General features: G+C 53.7%; 1 protein-coding gene and 1 pseudogene across 1 annotated transcript in view; both read left to right on the forward strand.

Moving 5' to 3' along the window:
- Nucleotides 1–6565, forward strand: part of LOC102249487 (alpha-1-acid glycoprotein 1-like) — a 36365-nt gene that overhangs the window by 14178 nt on the left and 15622 nt on the right. The gene's annotated exons all lie outside the window — the stretch shown is intronic.
- On the forward strand, nucleotides 56–1897 carry LOC102248993 (annotated as a pseudogene).

A 6565-nucleotide genomic window follows, 5' to 3' on the forward strand; every position in this document is an offset into this window, starting at 1 on the left:
GGTCCACTGCCCTAGGTCCCCTCCGCAGGGTCCGCTGCTGCTGCGCCGCGATCCCGAGGATTGAGGAGAAACCACAGGAACCGAAAATGCCGAAACCATCAATGTCCGAGTCACCACCATGGATGCGGAGCTGGAGTTCGCCATCCAGCCGGACAGGACAGGAAAGCAGCTTTTTGATCAGGTGGTTAAGACGATCGGCCTTGGGGAAGTGTGGTACTTCGGCCTCCAGCATGTAGAGAAGAAAGGATTTCCTACCTGGTTGACACTTGATAAAAAGGTGTCGGCCCAGGAGGTCAGGAAGGAGAACCCCCTGCACTTCATGTTCAGGGCCAAGTTCTACCCCGAAGATGTGCCTGAGGAGCTCATCCAGACACCACGCCGAAGCTCTTCCTCCTCCAAGTGAAGGAGGGCATTCTGAGCGGTGAGATCTGCTGCCCTCCCGAGACCGCGCTGCTCCTCGGCTCTGCTCCTCGGCTCCTACGCCGCGCAGGCCAAGTTTGGAGACTACAACAAAGACCTGCCCAAGTCCGGGGACCTCAGCTCCGCGCGGCTCACGCCCCAGAGAGTCATGGACCAGCACAAGCTCAGCAGGACCAGTGGGAGGACCGGGTCCAGGTGTGGCACGCGGGGCACCGCGGGATGCTCAAAGACAGCGCCGTGCTGGGGTACCTGAAGACTGCCCAGGACCTGGAAATGTACGGGATCAACTATTTCGAGATTAAAAAAAATAAGAAGAAGAAAGGAACAGACCTGTGGCTTGGAGTGGATGCCCTGGGACTAAATATTTACGAGAAAGATGATAAGTTGACCCCAAAGATTGGCTTCCCGTGGAGTGAGATCAGGAACATCTCTTTCAATGACAAGAAGTTTGTCATCAAGCCCATCGACAAGAAGGCGCCTGTAAGTTCACGTGGAGTCCAAACGGGCGACGAGGAGCCGGGATGCCCAGAAGTGTGTGTGTGTGTGTGCGTGTGTGTGTGCATGTGTGTGTGTGTGTGTGTGTGTGTGTGTGCGCGCGCACGGGGCGGGGGGGGGGCAGCATACATGCGCCGCAGGAAGCCCGACACCATCGAGGTGCAGCAGATGAAGGCCCAGGCCCGCGAGGAGAAGCACCAGAAGCAGCTGGGGCGGCAGCAGCTGGAAACCGAGAAGAGGTGAGAGACCGTGGAGAGGGAGAAGGAGGAGCCGATGCTCAGGCTCCAGGACTAGGAGCAGAAGACCAAGAAGGCCCAGAAAGAGCTCTGGGACTGGATCCAGAGGGCCCTGCAGCTGGAGGAGGAGCGGAAGCAGGCGCAGGAGGAGGCGGAGCGCCTGGAGGAGCGGGAGAGGCCGGCGGTGGATCAGATAAAGAGCCGGGAGCAGCTGGCCACGGAGCTTGCAGAGCACACCGCCAAGATCCCGCTCCTGGAGGAGGCGCGCAGGCGCAAGGAGGACGAGGTGGAGGAGTGGCAGCACCGGGCCAAGAGAGCCCAGGATGACCTGGTGAAGACCAAGGAGGAGCTGCAGCTGGTGATGGCCGCGGCGCCGCCCCCGCTGCCCCCACCGCCCCTGTGTACCAGCCGGCGGCCTATCACGTCCCCGAGAACCTGCAGGAGGAGGGCACGGAGGACTCAGGCTACAGCGCTGAGCTGTCCAGCGAGGGCATCCTGGACGACTGCAACGAGGAGAAGCGGGTCACCGAGGCCGAGAAGAACCTGCGTGTGCAGCAGCAGCTGATGACTCTGTCCAGCGAGCTGTCCCAGGCCAGAGATGAGAACAGGAGGACCCACAATGACATCATCCACAACGAGAACAGGAGGCAAGGCCCGACAAGTACAAGATGCTGCGGCAGATCCGGCAGGGCAACACCAAGCAGTGCATGGAGGAGTTCAAGGCCATGTGAGGCCGTGGGACTAGCAGGGCCCCTCGGGTCGCACGCAGACTCTGAAACTCGTGTTCCTCGTTCTCTAATCTAGACCCTCCTCGTACCCAGTTCCTTTAAAGAGAGTAGCTGTTTCAGCGGAAAGATTCCGGGGCTGGGACAGGGGAGGCTTCCCTGGTTACTTTCCCATTTGAATCATAGTGCCAAAGGGGCCTGATTTTCACTGTTGTTATGACTGAATCACTTCCTGTCTGTGCTGGCGGCAGGGCCCATCGAATGAAGGAAAGAGCCGCTGGACGCCTGAGGGGCAGCTCCGTGCTGCCATGTGCGAGAGTCATGTCATTAAAGCACCCATAGTGGCTCCAGTCCATGCCATATTCCTTCTGTATTTGAAATTAGCTCAGACTGATTGATTGTACTTGATTTCTGTGAAGGATGCATCTCTGTATGTTTTTGAGGCTTGAAAACTGGTCAAAAGCACTCACACACATGCACACAGTGACTTCCTCCCTCGGGCAGCACTGTCCTCGCTCATTCCGGATAAACAGGAGGACACTCGCACTTAACCTCCTTGTTTTAACAGTTAGAGGCTCCATTGTTGGGCTCACACACCCAATTAATAATGATCAGCTATGGAGTATAATATTTACATATAAGCAATAATATGGGTTTGTAACATTAGTTAAAAAGGGAAAACTTTGTTCTGTATATTTTGCTACCTTTTACAGACTAATAAAGAAGGACATGAAAATCAATCAATCAATCAATAAAATAAAATGGCAACAACAGAGGCAGCCCCTGTGTTGTAAAGTGTGTGAGAGAGAGGGGCCTAAAGCAGCATTTCACTTAAATGCAACAGCAATGAGTTCAGGAGGCCTTGGCCTGAGTTGTTGGCTGGCACCCTGTAAACTCTGGTCTTACTCCCGATCCTCCACTTTCTAACTTGCATTGTTGTGCAGTGTACAAAGGGCTTTGCTGCAGTGGTTCTCAACCTGTGGGTCGTGACCCCTTTGGGGGTCAAACAACCCTTTCACAGGGGTCGCCTAAGACCATCGGAAAACACATATATAATTACATATTGTTTTTGTGATTAATCACTATGCTTTAATTATGTTCAATTTGTAACAATGAAAATATATCCTGCATATCAGATATTTACATGATGATTCATAACAGTAGCAAAATTACAGTTATGAAGTAGCAACGAAAATAATTTTATGGTTGGGGGTCACCACAACATGAGGAACTGTATTAAAGGGTCGTGGCATTAGGGAGGTTGAGAACCACTGCTTTGCTGAGATCTGAATGGACGTCTCTCCAAAGAAGATACACAAATGGCCAACAAGCACCTGATAAGATGCCCGGCATCATTACCCATTGGAAGATGTGAATCAAAACCACGTGAGGTGCTACTTCGTCTAGTTCACATCCATGGGGACGGCTGATGTCAAAAAGACAGGACAAGTGCTGGCAAGGGTGTGGGGACACTGGCACCCGCACACGCTGCTGTGAAGTGGTGCCGGCACTTTGGCAACAGTCTGGCAGTTGCCCAAATGGTTAAACAGTGCCCTGCCTGGGACCCAGGTGCCAGGCTGGGAACAGGTGCTTTATCAGCACTAGCTCATTCACTTGCTTAGGCCTAAGATGCTTATTTCACCGATGAGCAAACGAAGCTCAGAGAAGCGAGGTGGTGCCGGGGGCTGCCCCAAATCCCCTCATTCCGCTTGTCCAGCCACAGAACCTTGGCCAGGCCACTTCACCTTTTCAGAGCTCCGTTTCCTCACCTAAACCAGCTCCCAGGGCAGGTCCAATAGGACAAACCAGGTAAAAAGCGCTGTGAGCTGCCTGGCATGGCGAGTGCTCTGTAAATGTCGGCTCTGGAGGCCCAGGGTCCCAGAGCTGAGGGGCCAGTCCTGGATTCACATCCAGGGCTAATCAGCACCCAGATGCTGATACATGTCACCTGAACCCAGTGATCAATAAACCAGCTTCTTGAATCCAATTTCCCCCTTCAGGGCCCATCTGGGTTAATTACTTCGTGCCCCCACACCCCTACCTTCTGAGAATTTGAGGTCCAGCTTGGCCTGAGAGTTACCCAAAACTTCCCCCAGGGCAGAAGCCACCAAAACAAAACCCTCGTGCCCCTCCCCTCTAACTTCTGAGAATTTGAGGTCCAGCTTGGCCTGAGAGTTACCCAAAACTTCCCCCAGGGCAGAAGCCACCCAAACAAAACCCAACCAACCCTCCTGGCTGGCAAGCAGGGGCTATAAGGCAGCGGACCACCAGGGGGCAGCAGAGGTGCATGCAGCTTTCTAGAGGGCACAGAGGCCTCAGCCTCTGAGCATGCGCAGTCTTGCAGCTGGAGAACATTTAGGGCCCCATCAGCCCAAGTTGCAGCAGCATTAGAAGCACTATGGTTCCTGGGCACCCTCTATGCAGTACGGACTGTCCGTACATTTATTAGTTCATTTAATCCTCACCACAGCCCATGTCACAGAGGAACAGTGACCCAGGCCCCCAGCCCCTCCTTGAGTGGAGCCCAGGGCGGACTGGAAGACTGGGTTGCCCCCTGCGACCCAGGGCCCCAGCGATCCAGGCCCCCAGCCACTCCTTGAGCAGAGTACAGGGCTGGCGGAAAGCTTGGCTTCCTCCATCACAGGGAGCAACCCAAGCCTCCTGCTTGCTCCAGCTCCATGGCCACCGCCATCTTCAGTTCTTCGTTCCGCGCATGAGTATGCAAATTAACCATCATATTTGTTGGGTTAAATTTGCATAGTCTCTCTGATTGGCTGGTGGGTGTACCAGAGTGGCAGAGTGACAGAATGGTTAATTTGCATGTTTCTCTTTTATTAGTGTAGATTATCATTATCATTATCATCATCATTGCTTGAAAGGCCCCAGAGCTCATCTCCATGGATGTGGAACCTGAAGCCCAGAGAAGTTAAGGAAATTGCCTAACGTCACACCGTAAGTCAGTGGGGAGAGCTGGGACTAGAACCCAATGTCCATATTCTCAGGCCACTGCTCTCCCCACAAGTCTTCCCTGTTGGGTTTGGGGGAAAGAATGGGAGTGGAGGGAGCAGGGAGGGGAGATAAGATGTAATCGCTGCTGCCAGTCCCCCTGTTGGCCACACCCTCCTAGTAGGATTCTTCAGGAGCTGCTTAAATCATGTCCAGGGTTTCTCCATGTCAAGGTCAAGGAGGGTGGCTTTAGGTCACAGCACCTGGAGCAACAGGTGTGAGGGCAGGACACCCTGGGAGGCCTGAGAATCCCCGAAAAATCCGGTTCCCAGGTCTGTAGTTTGACCTGCCTCCAAGCTCAGGGCAGACCCACATCTGGCCAGACATTACCCTCCCCTCCCGGCCCTTGCCGCTTCCATCCCTTACCTGCGTCCTGGGTCCTCACAGGCTGGCAGTGGGGACAGGAGACTGTGCGATTGCCTCTTGGGACTATCTTGCGGGGCAGAACATGGTACTCCTGGCCTGGGGCGAAAACAGAACAGTTTGTGTCATAGCTGCAGAATTGAGGGGTTTAGTATAATGACCTCTCTGTCTATTTTGTGTGCACACATGGTATATATGCATAAATACGTGTGTATATCTATACTAATAAAAGGGTAATATACTAATTAGACCGACATCTTCTGGACATCCTTCTGGACGTCCTTCTGACAAAGTCACGGTGATGGGAGCCGAGGCAGAGAAGTTTAGGGTGATCAGGCCAGCAGGGGAGAGCAGTTAGGGGCGATCAGGCAGGCAGGCTGGTGAGCAGTTAGGAGCCAACAGTCCCAGATTGCAAAAGGGATGCAGTCCATGCAGGATGGGGCCTAAAGCAGCAGTTGGACATCCCCCGAGGGGTCCTGGATTGGAGAGGGTGCAGGCTAGGCTGAGGGCCCCCCCAACACCCCGTGCAAGAATTTAGTGCACCGGGCCTCTAGTACTTCAATAACGCTGGAAATCCTATCTAATAAAAGAGTAATATGCACAATTGACCATCACTCCAACACACAAGATGGCTGCCCCCATGTGGTCAAAGATGGCTGCCTCCATGTGGACACAAGATGGCCATCAGGGAAGGGCAACTGTGGGAGAACAGGCCAGGAGGGGAAGGCAGTTAGGGGTGACCAGGCCTGCAGGGGAGGGCAGTTGGGGGTGACCAGGCCTACAAGGGAGGGCAATTGGGGGCAACCAAGCCGGCAGTGGAGCAAGCAGTTAGGCGTCTATCAGCCTGGCAGGCAGAAGCAGTTAGGGGTGATCAGGCAGGCAGGCAGGAGAGTGGTAGGGAGCCAGCAGTCCTGGATTGTGAGAGGGATGTTTGACTGTCCGTTTAGTTCGGGGGAGACCAGGCCTGCAGGGGAGGGCAGTTGGGGTGACCAGGTCGGCAGGGGAGGGCAGTCAGACATCCCTTGAGGGGTCCCAGATTAGAGAGGGCGTAAGATGGGCTGAGAAACACTGCCTCCCTGCTGGAAACCAAGATCAACAGTAATTAATATAAATGTGAGGAGTGAATATCTACATTTTATCACCTGCTGCTGACTCAATGGCATAAAGCAAACTCCCCCAAAACCTGACAATCTTACTGTTTACTAAACATTTCCATAGATATGTCCGTTTGCATTCCTAAAGGCAATTGTGCATTCTAGCAAATAAAAGCAGCTGGGAACAGAGCAGCAAGAGAGAACTTGACTGCTATGGTTGAGTTTT

This window comes from Myotis brandtii, unplaced genomic scaffold, assembly GCF_000412655.1.
Source record: "Myotis brandtii unplaced genomic scaffold, ASM41265v1 scaffold658, whole genome shotgun sequence".
NCBI classification, from domain to species: domain Eukaryota; kingdom Metazoa; phylum Chordata; class Mammalia; order Chiroptera; family Vespertilionidae; genus Myotis; species Myotis brandtii.